The following is a 23,920-nucleotide window of genomic DNA, read 5'->3' on the forward strand; positions in this document are numbered from 1 at the left end:
CTTTTAGTCGTGTCTGTCATTCTACATTTTTGTTCTCATGGATTCTTTTAACCCATTGCTTGCAGAATTTGTTGATTTTGTGGGCACAGTTGCTCCCAGCATTTCTATGAAGTCTGTTATGGACCAAACATGTTACATTGGGTTGCCTACACTTTTTTAGTGCTGTGTTGTGTTAGTTGTGCTTTCTGCTCTGTCTATTATTTGGTTTGGATACTTACAATCAGGTCTGTGCCTCTTTTATTATCCATGAATATTGATTTTTACAAGTTTATTGGCTTTCTTAGGTAATGGCAGATCCTATTCCAAGTGAACCTTTGATGCATGCATGGGCACGTGGGTCAGTGTTTCCTTTGTTGACTAATTTTTGTAGTCCTGCATTTTTCTTGTTTCATGCGACCACAGAAAGTGTCATTCTGGTTTCAGCTCTCAGGATTGGCACCAACATTCCAGGTGTTGTAGATCCCACTCTGTAAAAACTGATAACTCTTCTAGCTTGTTTGGTTGATCTGTATGTCTCTGTTTTGCTCAAGAAGTGAATGTCTATGTATGTGTGGTGATTTGCTCTTCTTCCTGGATTTCCGCACACATGGGAACTTGTATAGTCTGTTATGCCATTTATTGGGAGTTGAAACTCATTGCTATATGTTTTGACTGCAAATTTGTCTACATGCAAATCCTACCTGGCTAGTCTCTATCTCTGTGTGAATGTGTTGGATAAAGGCGACACCATTGAACCGAATGAAACATTCCCTAATTTTCTTTCCACACTTTCATGGTCTTGTTCATTTACAAGGCTGATCTAGGTGTTTTTACTTTTTTCTGGTAGACAATCCATATCTAGCACAGTTTGCCCCTATTTTCACATGTTCATGATTTTCAATTATTAAATTTATTTGATGCAAATGCTTGAAAAGACGCTGCTCTATTTTGTTGGGGTACTTTCCGTTAATGTGATTTACACCAACATATTCCATTGTACAATTATTGCTGTTTTATTATTTTACCCTTTTTGTTCCCTTATATTTTGTTTTCAAATGATTTGTTTGACATGGAACAAAAGGGTAAATAACATGGAATATACAATTATGTTAAAGGTGCCAATACTGTATGTGCTAGATTTTTTTTGGTTATGGAAATAAATTGTTCTTAAATGCATCTTGTAAAACAGTGATAGGTGTCTTTCTTTCTTCTTTTTTGCTACACTATTTACTTCTTTCCAGGTCAAACAAATAAGATTCATGCTACCTGCTCTCTCTCTCTCTCAAGCGGTCTTTGCAAAACCATATTAGGGTTTTTGCCTCCGTATTTGGATCTGCTGTAGGCTTTTTGTTTTTGTTTATTTTTATCCTTTTGCTCTCTTTAAATCTTTGGTTGCTGGTTGATGTCTTGATTTGTTGTTTGGATCTCCATTGACCTGTAATTAACTGCAACATACGCCTGCTAGGGAACTAGGCACCCTAATGGTGACTTGAAGAAGTGCAAACAAGAAATGGACTGCCTATCAACTGGTTTAGGAAGCAAATTGATGCCAAGTATGAAGTTTTTCAACGTTGCTGGTTATTATGGGGAACTGCCACTTCCTTCACTATATTCCTGGTGCCGGACAACTGATGGCAAGATGTGGGATCTGATGACCATAAGTGTTCTGAGTGCCACATGCACGGTGGAGCAGTTGAAGAAAGCCTGTGGAAATCGCTGTATCCTCCATAGTTGGTGGATGCACCGGTAGGGGAGGTATTGGTTTTGACAGTAATGGCAATGGCGGACATCTTCCCATTTCAGTCTGCCTGGACCGTCCCCTTCCTTTGATCTTTTCCACCTCTACCGGTGGTGTAGGTTGGTTTTTTTTTTTTGGTGTGTCTTCCATGTTGGGTGTTTTTCTCTGTTCAGCGTTTCTCAAACCTGACCAGTGGCCAGGGGAAGGCAAGAGAAAATTATGAATCCGATTGAATGATCCATTCCAGCCCATCAAAGTCCATAATTTACTTTGCCATTGTCCTTTCTGGATGTTATGGTTTCCCAGATTAGGGTTTGTGAATGCTTAAAAGACACACTTCCTTCTGTACTTGTTCGTTATTCAAAGTTTAATTTGGCAAATTTAAGCTTCTAATGTCAGCGGGGATGCTGGAGACTCCCTCTTGGCTTTCGTTCAGCCTGGAAGGAAACAGCAGCTTCTCCATACTTTCTGGTAAGTTGAGGTGAGTCCAACACAGCCAAACCTGCAGTTCTCATTTCTTGGATTTTCTCTGTAAATTAACAGATTCTGCATGGTACACAGTAATTTCTTAGCAACTCCCTTGACCTACGAACTGGAAGTACTTACAGGAGATTTTGCAATTAGTGTATGTTGTAATTTGGAATAATTTGTGAATAGGACAAGAAGTTGCTCTATGTTGCTTCTTCACCACTGCATTTGGATTTATACCCACTTCGACGGATGTCATCACCATGACCTGGTTGCTTGAGATGAAAATGTTGCTGCGCCAACAGCAAAACTAGCATTCTTCAAGTGTCCTTCGTGCCAACCATCAACATCAACTGCTCTCCTTTGCTGCTACTATTTTCGCCCCCACCCAACAGAATTTTACATGAGGTGCCTCTTTGCTACCACCGCTTTCTTTGGCTGGCTGTCCCTCCCTCCTCCAGCCTCATCACTTGGTTTCCTCCGACACAACCTCAGCTGCATCACCAACTATTGAATCGGCTGCTGTGCTGTAGCCGTTGTTCAACTGCTGAATCTCTCGCTTGCGGTGTCTGCTCCTCTATAAACCTTGTTCTCTTCTTCAGGTTGCTTCTTGTTGACAAGTTTCTCTTTCTTCATTTTGTAGCCTTTTATGGGCTTTTTTTTAATTGACAATGAAATGCAAGAAGTTGTACTTTTATGGTCTTGTACTTTTCCATTTTTGGAATAAATTTTCCTTTAAGCCCATATTTTCTTTCTTTTCTTTTTCCTGATATATTCAAAGCCCATAAAAAGTTCGTCTTGCCAAGGCATAAAATGGGATAGCCCATTTAATGTAGCCTCATGTACTTGTAAGAAATCTTATATCCATTCATATAGAAAGCGCTGTTTTCATCCTTCATTTTTCTGTGCCATCTGAGTTGCGTCAGTTTGATTTTTTTTTATTTCAAAGGCTGCTTACTGTTTCAAGGATTGATTGTCTTTGTGTTGGGGAGTGCAATTTTTTGCACCCCATTTACCAGTGAGTAACTTTACCCACTGTTAAATTAAACAGATAGAGGGAGAGAGGCAAAGAAATTGCGTGCGGGCCCAATATAAGTTGATCCATTTCTTCTCCTCTTACTCTCTCTCACACAACACACACATTTTCTCTCTCTCGCATTATCCCTCCACCTCCAGTGACGACTCCTCCACCAGCAGTGTCTTTTCACCTCCAGCGTGTTGTTTCGCCTCCTGTTGTAGTTGGAGAATTGCCTTCCACCTCTGGCATCCCTTCCACCAGTGGTGACTCTCTCTCTAGACTCTGTTTCACAAATACCAAGCAAACATATATCCTCTTCTTGTTATTTCCCGTCCACTATCTCATCTTCATCTTCATTCTTCTTCCAACGCTCCATTGTTTTGCCATGGCCTTCGCCTTGTTCTCTGCACCTACCTTCCATCCAAGGTCTCAAATTCCTCAAGAAGCCCATTGACTCCTACTTCTTGCCATCAATACTCTCTTACATCTAACTCACGGCTATTAGTAAACGGTGAAGTTAGGGCAGTGGCGTGAAAATGAAGATTAACTCATCGTTGTTCCTAGGGAGGTTCGTGTTCTTCAACTTCCAAAGGGAGAACGTGGTGAAGCAAGGGCTGCGAGAGCAAAATGACGTGACCCACTTTGAGGCCGATGACAGTAAAGCCAAGGAGTACGTGAGCCTGCTCAAGTCCAATGATCCCATCGAATTCAACATCGTCCCTTCAACAATGGCTACGACCCCAAGTTCTTTGGCTAAAATATATAAATCTAATTGCTTTAATTTGTGGATGTTGCCTAATTAGTTTCTAGTACTGATTAGAATAATCATCCAATAAATATATATATATATATGTTGTTCGCATGTGATCTCTACTCTTTTTTTATTTACTTCACTTAATAATTTTAAATTTATCACTGAAAGTAGCTGGTTTTAAAGTTTTTATTTTTTTTTTCTTATTGTAGAGTAAAAACCATCAAAAATTATGTCATAGAACTAATTAGGAAACCTATAATTAATGAATAATTTTATTTTGATAATTAAATATGAAAGCTCCAAATTTGTCTCCCTTTTGTCTTGGTTAGGGTTATAATTGAATTGAATCGTTCATAAGTAGTTCAATGTTTAGCTTGATGAAATATTATTTGAGTTTGTTTGGTAAATGAATTGAATTTAAATTTAACTTTCAATCTTGATTTGTTAATAATAAGTTGAGATTGAATTCAATAAAATTTGATTTATTAAAATTTATAAATATATTCAATTATACCCTCGTGAACATGTTTGATTAAAAATTCATGAATAACTAGCAAATAGACCCGTTTATAAATATATTAATAAATTAATTTATAATTTTATAAATCTAATATTTAAAATAAAACTATTATAATAATATTATTAAATTTAATAATTTTAAATTTATTATATATATTAATTTAATTAGTTAACATAATATAATATACGTATATATAACAAAACAAAAAATTAATTTAGCTTTTATCTAAGGAAAATGCTACACGAACGTAAAGTTAGACAACTTGGTGGACAACTCTCTCCTAAAATTACAAATTTATCCTCTACTTTTCCCTCCCAAATTTGTTACACTGCTTCCTCTGCTTCTTTCTTATACTTTCACACTCTTTTCTCTCTCTCTTCATTTTCACAAATTTGTCCTTTCTTTTTCCCCCCCAAATTTGCTATCCTGCTTCCTTTTCTTCTTCCTCATACTTTCACTCTCTCTCTTCCTCCATCGTTGTTCGACGTCGTCACCGCCGTTGTAGTGGCCGCCTCAGCCGCTTCTGCCGTCTTTCGCCATGGACACAGTCGCCTCCGACGCAGCCTCAGTCGCCGCCGTTGAACGGCCGGCATCAAAGTTTCTGGTCGTTATTCCGGCCGCCGAGTAGGAGAAGAACTGCTATGCGGGATACGACGAGTTTGTGTGTGAGGCAATAGGGTTCCTTCAGGCCAAGCTGATGGACACAAGGCCGTGTTTGGCCCTAGGAATGGTGGTTGTCGTTGGTTTCAGCGTGCTGGCTTCAATTGGCCTGCTTTTGTTTCATTTGAAGGAGATGAGCAGGGAAGTTTTAGCTGCTGTTCATCTCATCACTTAGATATATGTATATATATATATACATATATTAAAAAGAACAGAAAAGAAGAAATTGATTGACGGTCTAATTTTGTAAATATTTAGTTGTAAGGGACAACTTTAGATTGCAGTATTCAGCTGTTTAGTTTGAATTTTGATTCATTAATTTATTACTAAAATGTATTATTGTACTTAGCTGAAAGTATGTATACATATATGAGTGGGTGTTTGCCGGCCCAATGTTGATTTCTGCTAAATAGTGATGACCTTCTACTCCTTAATTTTGTGATTATCTCTGTTTCTTTAAATCTAGCATTGACATTGTATGTTCCATTGCAATGAAGCCTGGCTACCCAAGAAGATCTATCTTTCTTATCAGATTGAATCTCTGTGGACTTAAACACCATGGATGTATGAATGGTTAATTACTACTAAAATACTCTTTCTTTTTAACTGTATAGACGATTAAATGCTGATGAAAGTAAACGAGGGCTGAAAGGCAAAGGCAGCTGATTTTAATAATTATATTTCAGTATTATATATTTATGTGTTAGTTTAAGTTTTTAAAAATTATAAACAAAAATTTATTGTAGGCCACAACTATTGCCATTCCTTTGCAACGTAGAAAAAACCCAGAGGCCTTCTCACATGTGTTTCAACAACTCAACCAAAAATACACTCAACCAGAAACAAAAAATAATAAAATATAAGTATAAAACACAAGAACTGGATGCCCCAGCAAAGCCAAGTTTCGGAGGAAAGCCAAAATCAAATACTTATTTTGAAAGAAAAATCTGTTGTGGAAAGGAAATGAACATATATGTCGAGACAACCTAAGCATTGTCTAAAACCCAAACCCTCATTCGATGCTTCTGTTCAATTTCGAAACACAATGAGCATGAATCACGAAGATATGAACCTAGACACACAAATAGTGTTTGTACATATGTGCGGAAATATGTATCTATGGGTGTGAACTGTATAATAATAACAGTTCGCCGCCACTGTCATCACCGCCGTAGCTGCCATCCCCGTTCGTCGCCGCTGCCATCAACGCTTCTACTTCACCCACGGGTCACAGCTGCTTCATCGCCGCCTCCGACTGCTTTAGTCACGCATGGAAAAAAAATAAAGGGGAAGGAAAATGAAAAGAGAGAGAGAGAGAGAAGAGTGTGAGAGTATAAGGAAGAAGCAAAGAAAGCAGTGTAACAAATTTGGGAGCAAAAAGTAAAGGACAAATTTGTAATTTTAGGAGAGAGTTGTCCACCAAGTTGTCTACCTTTACGTTCGTGTAGCATTTTCCTTTATCTAAACATACCCATACAAATAGTTGTATTCTGGAAGTTGTTTGCGTGCACGCTAAAGAGGAAAACACCATCAACCTTAGCTCCTCCCCTCCGTCTAAAGCCCGTCGTTGTCGTAGCAAGCTCTTATCTTATACTGAATCATCGTTAATTGCCATTATTCTTGTCATAACACACCCTATTCGTTGGTAGGGGAGAGGTCGTCAGAGGTGGAAGGAAAGTGAGAGAGAGAGAGTGTGTATCATGTGAGAGTGAGTGAAAGGAGAAGAAATGGTAGCGCAATCCAATTTGTTTCTCTCTCTATGTTTAATTTAATTAACGGTTAGGTGGGGTGCACAAAATTGCACTCTGTGTTGGGAGCCGTGGGGTGGGGTGGGGGAAGAGTGTGATGGGTACATAGGCTGCATGCTTTGGGTGCTGTGGATAGCATTTATTTATCATTTATTTACTTATCCTAAATTCATTAATGTAGTTAATTATCATTTATTTTTTTGATAATCCTATTACACGTGGTTTCTCTTTACAGCCTTTATTTAACAATAAACTTTATATATAGCGCTTAGTTGCTTTTCGATAATTCTTATTGCTTTGTTGGAAAATTGTATTCATAATAGATCGATATAGTTAATGTAAATTCATAAAATAAGATATAAATAAATTATATACAAACGAATATATTAGAAGAAATATATATAATTAAAGTTAATTTTGCAATTTTATAAAAATTTAGAATATATATATAATAGTCAATAATTCTTATTTTAAAATGTTTTTTTTTTTAATTTCCACTGACACTCAGTTTTTCTTATATCATCAAATTTCTGGCGAATTCTAGCAAAGAGTTCTTGCATGGGGGAGTTTGATATAATATTAAAAGAGTTGGGTACTTAGAGCAATTTCGAAAATATAAGGCACTTGCTGCGAGTAGACAAAAAAATAAGGAGAATAACGTAATTAAGAAAAACAAATTGCTTATATATGTACATAGGTCTCGTCGGTGTCCAAGGTATCTAATCTCATTTCTCTAGTTTAAACTACAGAACAGGGTTAGGGTTTTCAGAGGAAGGGGTAGGGTTTCATCTTCTTTTCAATTTCGAAAGCAATTTCTTCGCTTCGATCGACCGAAGAAGTAGAAGAAGAATAAGAAGGTGTTGTAAGTTTCTTTCTTTCTTTCTTTCTTTCCACTCTTCTTCTAATTGTTTTCAGACTTGTTTAATTGTATTCTCCGCTTGCTTTGTTCTTCAGCAAATGAAGAACAGAATTTAGGGTTTCAGAATGATTGAAGATCGCGAACGATCGATCGCTTGCTTCTGAAGAGGTCAAACCAATTCGTCGGCTGTCTAGGGTAAACAAAGAGGAAGGGCTGGCATGGATCCCGAGCCGACCGGCGCCGCTGAATCGACGGCGAGAAGGGGGATCTGGTGGCCGGCCAGAAGTACTTTGAGCGCCACTTGCACGGTGGCCGGAACGGTTCAAGAAAGCTTGTGGAAGTCGTGCGATAAATATTACCGGGTATCTTAGTTATCTATATATTTGTTCTGACTTTTGCATAGGTCTTCTTTCGCAGCTTGATTTTCCGTTGGTTCTGCATGGTTGATAGTGATGCGGTTAGTTAGGACGTGCCGTTCTACATGAATCCTCTTTCTTGAAATTCCTTCTCTTGTTAAACAGGCATTCCTCCTCCAGCCTCATCACTTGGTTTCCTCCGGCACGACATCAGTTGCATCACCAACTATTGAATCGGCTGCTGTGCTGTAGCCGTTGTTCAACTGCAGAATCTCTCGCTTGCGGTGTCTGCTCCTGTATAAACCTTGTTCTCTTCTTCAGGTTGCTTTTCAACTTTTCTTCGTTTCCATTGTTATTCTATTTGTTTTAATTCTCTTTTCCTCCTGCTTGCTCTTCAGCAATTGAAGGAGAGAGAGCTTTTAGGGTTTCCGAATGATTGAAAATCTCGATCGGCCGCTTGCTGCCACGGATCCGGAGGCCGGCTGGTGCGGGAGAGACAACGGCGAGAAGTGGGATCTGATGGCTGGCCAGAAGTACTTTTGAGGGTGACATGCACCATTGCCTGAACGGTTCTAGAAAGTCTGTGGAAATATTGCTGGGTATCTTGCTTATCCGTATATTTGTTCCGTCTTTTGCATAGGTCTTGTTTCGCTGCTAGATTTTCCATCGGTTCTGCTGCGTTTATCGTGATAGGCTTAACTTCGATGTGCCATTCCATATGATCCTTCTTTCTCGAATGCCTTCTCTTGTTGAAGAGGCATTTACCGAAAGAAATTTATTTTTATGCTTAATCTGCTGATTTTGTTGACCTTTTTTCGGCCCCCAATTTTTTTTTTTGGTGTCGGTCACTTTGCCGTCAATGCTGTACGACGGAAGTGGAGCGAATATGCATTGACAATGAAGCCAGGACAGGTGAGAAATGAGAACAGATAAAAAAAAAGAAGGTTGTTTAGTTTAATCATTGCTTCCTGGTTATGTTATTGAAATTGGTGACATTACCTGAGATGCTGCATTTTTTATTTTGTAGTACATTGTAGATATATTAAAGTCACAGTGGTCCAACCGCCATTGTTCTGTCCACTACTGCTGGTCCAGCTTCCATTGTTGATATGTGTCCAGATGAATCCTTTGGACATTTGGCGGCTTCAAGAAATGGAAGCAGGAAATGCAACTGGTGTAAGAAGCAAGGTGAAGGCTTGTACAAAGTTTTTCAACTCTGCCCAAATACTGCCACTTCCTTCACTGTCTTCCTGGTGCATACAATGCGGTTGTGTTGCCGGTGCCCCTGGCTCCCCGGCTTTAAGGTTGATGTGTTCCTAGTCTTTGGTGGGCACGAATGGGAAATTTGTATCTGTAATACTTGTGCGGGTAGGAAAACATGAATGCTTTTGAAGAGGCCATGAATTATAATTTTTGTTTGTGCTGACATACCGGTGGCTTCAAATAACAAACTACTATGTTTTTTGTGACCTGAGAGTTGGTGTCTAACCAAATAAGAGATTCTAGGCGATAATTCAGACTCATGCTAAAACTGGTAACTCTTCTAGCATCTTGGTAGTCCTGAATATCAATCCCTTGCTCAAAATTATATTGAGAACTGAGAAGGCCTCTCAACTTTGTGATGTTTTGTTGTTTCACTACTTGGATGATTCACAAGACTAAAAGTTGTGCTGTTTTCAACTTGTGATGAGAAGTTCTGGGAAGCCAACTGTTTTGAGTGGATGATACATCTGTGGCATAAAGTTATTATTATGAAATGAAAGAAATGGAGTACTGCAACTCTGTGTAAGCATATACATGCATATATATATATATATAAGTGCCCCATAATTTGACATTAAGTCTCATGATGAGACATATCTTTTAGGTTTTTATCCTCCATATATACCAGAACAAAGCAGGGAGCAGCAACCCAAAATTTGTTTTAGATATCTGCTTTCTTTGTTACAGCTGTAAAATTTGTTTTGGAAGAGGTACTTCAATTTGATGAATAGGACAGTTAATGCCAAAAATCATGCCATGGGCTATATGATTTCATTGCTTGCAAGGGTGTTCACTGTATATATATGCACATATTTAGATCGTGGCACTTACTAAAAAATGCCTAAATGAAAATCCTACATCTCTTGTTTTCTCTTTTAATGTTTTAAGTTGAAAATAATACTATGTAAATGTTCTATACTTTTGATTAATATTTATACACCTCAGGTGCGCAAAGTTCACACCAAGGTAGTTAAAATTGGGATTTTAAGTGGAATCGAAAAATGGTCCATAAAATTGGATCGTAAAATCGTAAGATTTTAGAGATAATTAAAAATACCTTTTAATTTTTGTAAATATATATTTACAATAATATAATTTTATAGAAAATAAATTAATATCATTTAATAACTTGATTACTCCTTATTATAGTTCAAAAGATAATATTTCTAAAATATAATTCAAAAACTAGCAGGTTGGTATAGACAATTTAGAAGCAAAATATAGGCAATTTAGAGGTAAAATATAGCTTAAAATTCTTTAGAGGGTGCTTTCAATGTCTTCCATCATATTTAAATTACAATTTTTACTTGATTTAATATTGATTAAATCAAATAAAAACTCGATTCGGGGTTGGATGGTCCATTAATTAATTATCTGTTTGTCTTGATTTACTTATACAATTAATGTTAAATCAAGTTCCAATTCAGAGGTAAAATATAGCAATTCGTTGCATGAGTTTGAATGTCAGATGCTATGTAACATTCAGACGTTGGAAGCGTCTTCTAAATTGTAACTTAAATCAATGGAGGTCTCTAAATCGTAAAATCGTACACATAAAATCGAGATTTTATAGGATTTTATCCTAAATTAGATTTTATATGGGATTTGAATCGTTTGGGGGTTTTCAAAACGTAAAATCGTATACAAAAAATCGAAATTTTAACAACAATGGTTCACACTTTGTACTTTGTTTCCCGAGTATGCCCGGTGTATATTATTTATTTTGATCTATATATTTACCATTTGATAAAAAAAAAAAAAAAAAAAGGATTCTTTGCACCTTTCATAACTATGCATAGCTCTAAAGGTATATTGATCTGATTCTACATTGTACTAATAGTTATATGGTTTTCTCTATTACTAATGTATAAAACTTATTTTTGGGGAGATGAGTTTTGATTTGTTAATTATGTTACATGATATAATTGAATTAAAATTTGTTTTATGCATGTATGTCTACTGAAAAAATAGACATTGTCACACTTTCATCATTGGTTATTTTGATGGTCATGCCACTTAGTTAAAACTATCTATATGCAAGTCATTATTAAATAGGAATGTTTACTTGTAGAAAAAGAAACCCCACGTAAATCTCTTGGCCTACCTATTGCAATTCATCTTTAAGTTATGTTCTCGTTCAAGCAAAAAGCCTATTTAGAATGTTATGAGGGTTTAAGGGCAAGCTTTAGCAGTCTAGTATTATAAATATTTATCAATGTTTTTACTATAAAACTAGTGTTCACCCGTGGAGGTGTAATCATGATAAATTTAAAATTTAAAATTTAATTAATATTAAAAAATTCATATATTAATCCTGAAAATACAATATCTTAAATTTTAATTAGTTTTAAAAAACCCATGCATTACTCTTGCATTAAATTAAAGGTAGTGATTGATTAATTATTAAAGTTAAATTATTTATTATATTATATATTTATTTATAAATTATAAATATAAATATAAATTAAAACTCCTAAATGTGAGAAAGTATGGATTTTTCAATGCTAATTAAAAATTTATTCAAAATTTTTTATTCTTAATCTTGAAATTTAATTTTTACAATGATAACAAAATTTTAAAAATATAATTTCTGACTTATTTTTCTTTCACTATGTATTAATTTCCTTCCATGGTCTTATAAATGTGATATGATAAATCTTAATTAACATTGAAAAACCCATACATTAATATTTATTTTTTAATAATTCAGAAATTAATCAAAAATAATATTATAAATATTTTTTATTAATGATATTTATAAACAAATATTTATTTTTAAGTCATTGAGAAATTATATATCTATACATGACATAATTAATAATTTAAATTGTAACACCCCATTCTCCAGGAGGGCGTTACGTAACGTAAGATTCCGGAGATATAAATTTTTTTTCCAAACAAACAACAAAAACCCAACACAAATACCGTTCCCCGAAGATCTCATTACACCTTCTCAGTATATCAATTATGAACTATTAATAAACTAAGACAGGTTCATCTAGAGGTGTCAAAAGGGCCGGGCCAAAGCCCGGCCCATTACTGTTCAAACGGGCCGGGCTGGGCCAAAGAAATTGGGCCAACGGCCCGGCCCGTGGCCCTTATGGGCCGGGCCCATGAGGCCCTTATGGGCCAATAAGGCCTTTATTCATTTTTTTTTAATTTTGTTATTTTTGATATTGAATACTAAAAAATTTAATTTCACAATATATATAAATAATAACCATCAATTTATTTAAAAATTTTAAGTTAAATTTTTTATATATTTAAATTATAAATAAACATTCTCTTTTTTATATGTACATTATTTTTCATATCAATTCACAAGAAAATTATAAGGCATATAGAATTTTGAAATATAAAATAATGAAATAATATTTAAAACTTAAGAATTAAGATAGAAAATATTTTTAAAAGAAAAAAATTAATTTTTATATATGTATTATTTTGATATTTATATATGTATATATTATATGTATTATTTTTAAAAAAATTATTTAAAAAAAAAGAAAAAAAAAAGGTCGGGCCCACTAGGCCCTGTGGACTAAGGGCCCGGCCGGGCCCAGTCCGGCCCCTTTGTAGGGGGGTCGTGGGCCGGGCCGGACCCTATCCATGGCAAAAAGGCCTGGGCCCGGCCCGTTTAAAAAGCCCGTGGGCCGACTCGGGCCGGCCCTTTTGACACCTATAGGTTCATCAACTCAAATGCGAAAGCTATTTCGAAACCTTAACATGTCATAATCGAAATCACTTTATTTATAATATAAAGTTAAACCAACGCTTATAAGACGTCCTCAAAATAAACAACATTATTAAAAGTGACATATTACAAGCTATCAACTAATCGCCGTCACTCCTCGGCAATTCCCTTTCCTTTCGCACCGCTGCCTTCACCTGGAACGTTTGAATATTTCAGGGACAAAGTCCAAATTAGATGATGAATCATCTAAGTGAGAGTTCAAAATCACATTTTTATGAATGAATGCAAGACATGAAATAAACCAATACACCCGGTAAACTCTAGCCCAAGAGAATCCCCAGCGTTTAACCCTATCACGGGAAAAAAACAATCTCTCTAAAAGCTATGCCACCATACCGACACGACGCGATTCTAACTTAAATGGGGCTGCCAACGCATCTCACCAGAATACGTTCCCACCTTAAGCATCCAGGAACCACCATACAATTCCAACTCCAAAATTTCACATGGACCACCTAGTTATCCTAATGCAACTTCCCTGGCCAAACGGCCTGGCACGAAAACCAAGATGGCTATCTTGACATGCACACTAGCACAACTTTCCTGACCAAACGGTCTGGCACGGAAACCAAGATAGCTATCCTGACATGCACACCAGCATCAGATACCCCTATTATTCCGTCACGCCCTTGGAGAATTATGGCTACACTATCCAGACAACATTCGAGGTTGACATTCCATACGTACACACAAAACTCAAGACAATGCCACATTTCACAATTCAATGCATCATATAAACAACAGTTTTATAAAATGCAATGCACAAGTTCAAAATGTTTAGAGACGAACCTCCCTCATAAAACAACTGTCACCGGTTACCGTTTCAATGCACAAAACCATTTTGCATGAAATCTCCACATGTTCAGATAGAACAAGCACAATAAATCAAGTTTTGGGGGCGAACACTCACAACTTAAAGCCAAGTTTTTCGGTAGAACACTCACCTCGACGTATTCGAATCATCTCGAACCTCGTGCAACGCCTCATTTTGCATGCTAAAACACAAATACTCGAACTTACAGTTCAACCTCGAACCACAACACGTCCTAAACACCATATTTAATTAAGAAAATATCAAAATCCATTTTTCTCAATTTTTTCATAATTTCCTCTATTTTTCTCCCATTTTTCACCTCGATAATTCAAAAATAATTATCTCCTCAAATATTTTCTCAAATATTTCAACTTGATAAATTCTAAAATAATTTAAGAAAAATATCCAAAGAAAATACCAGGATTGCCCCTGTCGAACGCGCCCTCATGCGCCTAGCGCATGGGTGCATGTGAAGGCTGGCGCGTGGCTGCATGCGCCATCGTCTTCTTCCTCGAACCAATCGTCGACGGATGCTCTGATGACCACGAAATCGGTACCACTTTGAAGCCCACTTGAAGTCTATCACAACCCCACCGGTTTCAGGCCGAAAGGCCACCGCAAAAGGCCTCGAAAGTTGAGTTACAGGTCTGGCAATGGCGGACCGCCTCTAACCCTCAGCCAAGCTCAAACAGCCCTCAAACAAACACCAAAATGCCTCAAAATGAACCCAAAATGATCCTTGATTCCTTGCGACCAAAATCTCTCTATCAAAGCTCCAAAAATCATCCAAAAACGTGGTCGATTTGTGGCCAAAATCATCAAAACCCTCGACCTTTTTTATACCCGAAAACTGACATTCTTCCGGCCAATCACCGGCTATGACTTGGTCCCCAAGCCTCACGCCGCCGTATAGCACCCCCCCCCCCAAGCCACCCTCAACCATCCCATCACCTGAAACGGAGGCCACGTGCGGCAGCCGACTTCCCCATTTGCATTCACATTGCAATTTTTCAGTTTATTACACTTTGACCCCATGTTTTCATCTAATCTCATTTTGGCCTCTTTCATGATACTCCTGATCTTTCCAACACTATCACTAAGGCCCACAAGTCTTGTACTTCTCATTTCACCTTTGAAACTTTTAAAAAATTACACTTAGACCCGACTGATCAATTTGACCTTAAATCTATTCGATTCAATCCGAAATCACATAAGCGTTGTTCTATACATAAAATATTAATCCTTGACACACTCCGTTGACCTTTTGGATGTCTCCTAGGTCGATTCGATTTTCTCAGCCTAGTCGACAGCTGTACCGAAAACTGTTCCCGATCCAATTTATTTTATCACTAAAAATCATAATTTAAATCACTCATCGATACTATACTATTTTCTTTGGCTAACTAGGGTCCGGGGTACCCCTTCTGACTAATTCGGTCGTCCAAAGCTGCGTTAGTGTACCCTAAAGTCTCATTTTTTTTGCAAATTCCAATTATACCCTTCATTAAATACGATTTATATCCTCATACCATTCCCGGGTATTACATAAATTGTTTATTTAAATTTTTTATTAATAATATTTATTTAATTGATAGTGAAAAATTCCAAAATACTTTATAGGAGGTCTCCAATAGCTTTGGAATAATAAGTACTAAATGAAAATTATTTTTATTTTATATAAATAAATAATTTTCTATGACTTAATTAATAGTTTAAGTTGTCTATTTATATTTTTTAAAAATAATATTTATTTTTGATTGATTGAGGAATTAATCAAAAATAATATTATAAATATTTTTAATTAATTGATGAGAAGATTAATTGAATTTAAAATTAAGTTATAAATAAATATTATAAATAGTATTGGAAATCCATGCTTAATTTTTTACTTATTAATTATTATTATATTTAATTTAATGTTAGTTTTAGAGGTAAAAAATACTTTGGCAAGACTACTGGAGGAGAAAATGCTTGGCAAACTACTTAATAACTAAATATTTATATACGCATAATAATGCATTAAGAATCCATGCTTAGAAGTTGTCGACGTTCGGAATTGGCCGACGGAGATTTATAGGCCCGCATCGGTATGGTAGATCCGAGAGAGAAACAGTGAGGTACCCGGTCCGATTTGCTGAGCCGCCGGCCCATCCCTGCAAGGTACTCCGAAGCTCAAGTTAGTGAGTGAGCAAGCAAGTATATTGGGTGTTTTTAAGTTGGCGGAAAAGAGTACATACATAGGCCCTCAAGAGGGCTAGTTGATATTTATCTCAGCCGAACCTTCTCTGCATGCTCCGTACTTGTACAGGCGATGTGATGGAATAGCCGGCAGGGGCGTCCCTGCCACGACGAGGTGTTGACGAGATCTTCATTAATGAGGACGGGATTTGCCATTAATGAGGACGAGATTTGTCATTAATGAGGATGGGAGCTGAGGTGGATGTTCGGAAACCCAAGCGCGGCTGTAATGATGTTGTCATAAGGCTAGGATGGGACTGGCATGGACCAGCCAAATGGGCCGAGAAAATGGGCCCGAAGGGCCATTCAGGGCGGCCCTCGGCTTGTCGATATGCTGCGAGACACACCCATTCTACAATGCGAGCTGACGGGCTGAGCCAACGAGCTATGGAGATCGCTGGGAACTTGCTCATAACATAACTGGGGGCCTGCCCGAATACGCTGACGAGTTAGAAGTGCTACCGGGAGCTCGCTTGGTCCTGACGTTCGATCCTAGGCTTCGGCATTATCTGAGCTCGGTTTGACGAGCTCAATTCAAATTTTACCGGGCCTTGAGCATTTGGGCCGAATCATTACATTAAGTCCAGCCCACACAGAGTAGAGCGAGAAATATCCATAACAGAAGTTAACTAATTAAATATTTAAACGGGTGGATAAATAATATACACATTATAAATGGTTTTAATAATTTGTTAGCAAGTAAGCCAGAAAGACTATGGAAAATCAATATAAAAGTGATGTTCTAGCTACATCTTGTGTAATTTCTTGGTGTGTATCTATTCTTGCATATTAAAAATTACTTACGTACATATGTATATTCATCTATTTAATTGTGTCCACAACAAATTATTTATTAACTAAATATTTAATATACACATATTAATGCATTGAAAAATCCATGATTAGTATTGAAAAACTCCTGTATTGAAAATTTTATTATTAATTTTATAGTAATTATTAATTACCACTACTTTTAGTAATAATAATTTAATTATAATTAATGCAAGTTTTGGATTTTTTTTTCAGATTATCCTACTTTTATAATAATAATAATATAAAGATAATTTAATTATTATTAATGCAAGTTTTTTGGGAAAAATTTCTTTCGTAGACTATCTTATTTTATTATGTGTATATTAACAAAATATTTAATATATACAAAATAATGCATTGAAAAACCCATAATTAGCATTGAAAAACTCATATATTGGAAATTTATTATTAATTTTATAGTAATTAATATTTTTAGTAATTAATGCAAGTTTTGGGGGAAAATCTCTTTGCCAAACTATCATATTTTTATATATATAAAGATATTATATATTATTATATGATATAAAGATAAGATTTTATTTAATGGATAATTTTTGATGACTTAACTAATATTTTAAATGTCTATTCATATTCCTCATAAATAATATTTATTTTTTATTGATATACATATTAATTAAATATTTAATATTCACATAATAATGTATTAAAAAACTCATATTAATATTAAAAAACTCACGTATTTAAAATTCTTTATTAATTTTACAATAATTAGTACTTATTATTTCAAAGTAATTAAAAAATTTAAATTATTAATGCAATAAGTACTAAATGCAAATTATTAATATAAGTTTTGGGGGGAATTTTTTTTTCATACTATCATACTTTTATATATATAAAAATTATATTATATAAAGATAAAATTTTATTTAATGGATAATTTTATGTGACTTAATTAATACTTTAAGTGTGTATTCATATTTCTCATAAATAGTATTTATTTTTGATTGATTGACTGATAAATTAAATATTTAATATTCACATAATAATTTATTGAAAAACTCATGTATTTAAAATTTATTATTAATTTTACAATAATTAGTACTTATTATTTCAAAGCTATTAGAAAATTTAAATTATTAATGTAATAAGTACTAAATGCAAATTAATAATGTAAGTTTTGGGAGAAATTTTTTTTTCAGACTATTCTACTTTTATATATATAATAATAATAATAATAATATAAAGATAAAGATAATTTAATTATTATTAATGCAAGTTTTGGGGGAATTTTTTTCTGTGTAGAATATCTTACTTTATTATGTGTATATTAACTAAATATTTAATATACACAAAATGACGCATTGAAAACCCCATAATTAGCATTGAAAAACTCATGTATTGGAAATTTTATTATTAATTTTACAATAATTAATAATTTTAATAATTAATACAAGTTTTGAGAGGAAAAACTCTTTGCCAAACTATCATATTTTTATATATATAAAGATTGTATATGAGCGTTTCTGCTTGGTTTAGTGGTGATGGAAAGATGTCTTGTAATACTCTTCATGTTCTTATAGAAATAAGTGGCAATGTTTTCATTTTGCTATGAATTTGATTTGAGATTCAGATGAAGATGGTTGTGTTGGATCCCCTTTATTCATGAACACAAGTACATTTAATGGTCACTTGTGTAACATAGTACTATTGTTTGGCTTAGCGGTTTGATCGCTTATAAGTTGCATTAGCAGCTTTAGTTATACAGCTTTTGATGATGAAATATTTGGCAAGAATTAACAGTTTTAAAGCTATATAGGTTTAAAACTGTTTTAATTTCCTTGGATAGAAGCGCCCCTCTCGCTTTGGAAAAAAAAAGCTCTTCTCAAAGGTAAAGACATATATATTGTATATACATATATTATATATATATATTAATGGTAGGAAAAAAGTAAATGATGTAATATATATTGTACTAGCGTATATGTCAATAATATTAAAATTAAAATATAGTTATAATTTATATGTATTATGTTAAAATTTATGAAAAACTTATAACAATTTTGCTTATATTAAATGCTCTACAAAACTCAAATAAAAAATAAACATATAAAATTTATAATGTTCACCAATATTGCAAATCAAAACATAAGAGCAAGTAAAAAAAAGAAATTGTAAACATTGAACAAAAAGTAAAAATTTAAGTTATTGTATATTTGTTAACGTTTTATAATAAAAAGAAAAAAAATTATTAAATCTATATAATAAAACACATCAGTAAGTGATCTACAATCTAAACAAATTAAATTAAAAATTAAATATCAAACAATATATATCAGCCTGTATTCTAAAATTCTAAACAAATAAAATATAAAAAATAAATAAATATCAAATAATGCACAATAGCCAATACTCTGTAATTGAAAAGAAATTAAAATTAAATTGCACACCAGTTAGTGTTACTGACATCAACAGGGGAACCCCGATTCGGGGTCAGAGAAAATAGAGTTTACACAGCATATTCATAAATATACACAAAAAAAGAGTTACACAAAATGGAGTTTACACACACACAAATGCACATGTGCACAGATTTCTAACTTAAATTCTAGTTGTTAATAGGATTGCTTGCTTAATCAAGCCATAGTAAAGGCCCAATTTTGTGCTCAAAATTTGTTTAGTTCAATGTAGAAATGACGAACACAGACACCCAGATTGACATTTGTTGTGCAGTAAGGCTAGGATTGTTGCTATCAATAGTCAAGACATTGGAAGCCCTCAGCCCAGACCTTCAACAGTGTGTGGTGAGCTGCTTTAAGAAGTTAAAATTGCCTCTACCCAAGACTTAAAAGGACAAACCAAAGAAAGAGATGAAAAACCAAAAATCTAGAGAACAAAGTTATATCTCTTAAAAAAAAAGCAAATGGTATAATATAAGTATAGTAGCACACTGAGAATAGGCATCTAAAATAATTACGCCATAAGCAACCCAGATTGGACTATATATTGACCTATCAAAAAGCACTTGGAAAAATTCAGAAATTAGTTTTCAATTTAAGGCCTTTACCTTTAATATGGAGAAAACACTCATTTACATCACATAGAAAAAGAACATAAGTAAAACAGCTGGAAAATAATGTTAACATGAATTTTAGAGAAATAGAACACATTTAACATTACATTTAAGATTGACCTGACTACGAAAATAACAAAAAAACATTAATTGGAGGAAAAGACACATATGAACAAAAATATGAAGATAAACAAGTTTATTACAGAAATTCAGTCAAACACTAAGGTTCTAAACTGAAAAAAAGTAAAAAAAAAAAAAGATGCTATGAGTAAATTTCAATATTAAGTTCAACACCCATAAAATTTCTCAAACAAATTTTTGGCATAAATACAAAATGAAGTCATACCTTGCTTCCTTTAGTAGCTCTTCTAATATTGCTTCAAGCCCTGAAAGAGGTTCAATATTGTATGCAGTGCTTGTGCCAGAAGAGCCAGGAATGACTGAGCCATCCTGTAAATGTGTTTGCAGTAGTAACTGAATTAATTACAGTAAGAATGAGACATGCAGTATAAACATTAGAAAACTGCAATAAGAAACTGGATACCCTTTTCTAACTTGAGGAATGACTTTTTTCAAGGTTTCAAATAGTGGGTATTCTTCTAATTGTTTGATTAACAATGTAACTCTTGACTTTTCCCTGCAATTAGTTATCAATTTATGGTATTTAATTTTAAAATAGAGAAAACCCTCGTTACATTCCATAAAGAAAAGACTAAAGCTTAAAAGAGGTACTTGTTTGATCAATGCGAGCTACTTGTTTAGAGATACACACACACATATGTTTGATCAAATCTTAGTTTGAAAGTTCAAAGTACTTTTAACTAATTAATGTTCCATCTTAATCAGTTATAAAGCAAGCATTGTACAGAAATATATACACAAATATAAAACGAGCATTATATAGAAATATATACAATGATAAGTCCTGTTAGCGTACATACATATATACATAGAAATATAAACATACACACACACAAAATACATTACATATATACCTTTGAGTTGGAGGCAGAGCTTTAGGTGGCGTTAGCGGGAGGCAATGGTGGTGGCCGAGTGGGGGTGACGACGATGGGCAGCAGGGGCAACGACGGAGGAGGAGGATGGGATGGAGCGCGGTTGGCGGGGGGCGACGGTAGTGGGCGACTGGGGCAAGGTTGTCTTTTCAAAAATCGTTCTGTTTTATTATATAGATTATTAACAAATATAATACGTTTACAATTTGTGGAATGCAAAATAATAGACAAAAATATATTAATATTTCTGTAATTTATTTTAAAATTTTAAGAAGAAAAAAAAGGATCGTTAGTGTATGAATTCAATCTAATGAATTAGTTCAATTTAATTAAGGAATGTCAATTAAATAATGTTACATAAAATGATGGTATTTACTATTTATATATTAAAAATACTAAAATAGTTCAAATTGTAGAAATGAGCATATGTTTTAAAACACAATATGAAAATATGTATTGTAAATTGTGAGCATAGTTTTAGCTACTTCAAATTGTAAAATATATTTGTATTAATATTATTAATAAATATTAGATGTTTGTATTAATATTATTAACAAATATAATACATTTGTATTAAATTAAAATCAAAACTAATTATATTTGTATTAACCCGTGCCTAAAGTCACTTATATCACGTATTCTGTCCCATTTACGTATTAAATTGGGAATTTCAATTCATTTCATGAGAAAGTCAATGTCTAATGTTAATAGGTTTAATTAAAATTAGAATCCTTAAGTTTTTTTAAAAACTAATTCAACAGTCAAGATTTGATGCTAAACATGAGTAAGCATATGTGGAATTACCCTAAAACGATGGACAACCTTATGTGGAATCACCCTAAAATAAAAGATAATATAGGAAAGTAACTATTTTAAAATGCCTAAAATGAAAACTTATTGTAGCCATATTTTAAAATCCCTCAATTGGCCTTAATTGAAAACACAATTAGTACATGAATTGTTCATATATGTGTGTTTCATGAATTGTTTTTTTTGCACTACCACTTTCTCCCGCCATTATTTTCGCACAGCCACATATACATGTATACACACACCCATATTCACACTGGAACCATATATATATATAAATATATACACACACATATACAGCTATATAATTATGTGCGCACACACACGCAGTTAGTACATAAACACACACACACAACATACACATTGTAACGTCCCGTAAATGCCAATTTAATTTAATTTTGGGGTAATTTAAATTAAAAGAAATATTAAAATAATTTGTTGTGATTTAATAAAATTTACTTATGTGATTTTAAGGAAATAAGAAATTAAAATAATTAATTAATTTGTTTTAGGAATTTCTGAAATTATAGGAAAATTAAAAGAAATTCAATAATGGGATTTTCAGAAATTTCGGGAGTTAATGTAATTAATTAAGTGGGCGTTAGTGCAATTAATGGAAAGTTTCGGGTGCAGGCGTGTGTTGCAGAAAAGGGCTCAAAATCACCTTAAATATAATATAAGTCACATATAGGTTGAAGACACATGCGGGCGCGAGCGGTCGCGCGCGAGGCTGCCAGGCGGTGGATGCGGCTTCGAGTCGCGGGGGCTGCGTGCGGGGGGGGGATTTTTGGCTGATTTTAATCAGCCACTGGACGTCCGAAACGACGTCGTTTCGGTGAGGCGGTGGCCTCCCAGTGGCTGGCCTGCGCGCTGCCACATGGCCGCGTCTCCTCCGCTTATTTTTGGCCGCATTTAAGCCCGATTTCGGGCGTGATTTTGAGCATAGAAACAGTAGCAATTTCAGAGAAAAACCAGCGCGCGCACGGGAGAAATTTGTGAGATTTTGGGGCTGAAAAATTCGGATTAAATTGCGTTTAATTCCAGATTTAATTAGCCAGGTATGTAGAGCAGCTAGTAATTAATATTCTGTACGGTCAGAATTTCGTTTTGCGTCCAATTTTATTAATTTTGGCAAATAATTGGGATATTGCAGTTTGTATAATTTTTACTGCTTTTGGACCCAACGAGCCTAAGGATATCTCTGATAAGGCAAGTTCTTCTTACCTATCTCGTCGTTTCTTTCGTTGGCGATTTATTGGGCCTCCCTTCATTTGTTTTGGCTATTAATTAATTATGAAGTTTTTAAACGATTAGTTTAAGATTTAATTTATTAAATGGATCTCGTGGGTTTTATTCGTTGGTTGCCTACGGGGGTTTGTGCCACCCCCCTGCCTGTTGGGAATGATGCCGTACTCACCCGGGGCTAGGTTCTTAGCGGTTCGGGTATTAATTGGATTTTTGGTTATTTTCTGGCTGGAGCGGTTATGCTGGGGGCTAGGAGCGGCGGTTCGGTGACGGAGTGACTATCGTACGGTCTACCTTAGGCCGCCGGCGAGTCTCTCCTACCCACTGATCGTTGACCGGTGCCAGACACTGCTGACTAGCTTAGCCATTATGTGATTATAGCATACTTGCTTATATTTTATTCTCGTTGCATGTTTTGATGTGTACATGGGTACGGGCTGCATGTTGGGATTAACATGACTTGGTTATGCTTGGTCACGGGCATTTTAGCTTGACTAGGATACATCCAGCACGGGCATATGCATTGCGTGTGGCTTACTATGTGGGCGGAGCATGGCCTGATGCCTGGATGTATGGGCGTCTTGTATCATGTTGATGCTCAATACGCAATTGCATTTTATGTGCATTGCATGGATACTGGTATTATTTAGTTCTCGGACGGGAGTACCGTTCCGAGGGAGCCTTTGGCTAGGCTGTCGGGAGTACCGGCAGGGATACGGGTGACGGGAGTACCGACCCGGGACAGTGCGCACAGGCTTATGGAGATATATGTTGCCTTTCAGGGCAGCGGCAGGTTGGTATGGGACTTGGGTGCCAGGTGTCTTATGTGGGCCCCAAGG

General features: G+C 34.9%; 1 protein-coding gene across 2 annotated transcripts in view; it reads left to right on the forward strand.

Moving 5' to 3' along the window:
- Positions 1-23,920, forward strand: part of LOC127794303 (uncharacterized) — a 58,348-nt gene that overhangs the window by 23,739 nt on the left and 10,689 nt on the right. The window lies entirely within an intron of this gene.

The sequence above is a fragment of the Diospyros lotus genome, chromosome 2 (assembly GCF_014633365.1).
Source record: "Diospyros lotus cultivar Yz01 chromosome 2, ASM1463336v1, whole genome shotgun sequence".
In the NCBI taxonomy this organism is placed as follows: Eukaryota; Viridiplantae; Streptophyta; class Magnoliopsida; order Ericales; family Ebenaceae; genus Diospyros; species Diospyros lotus.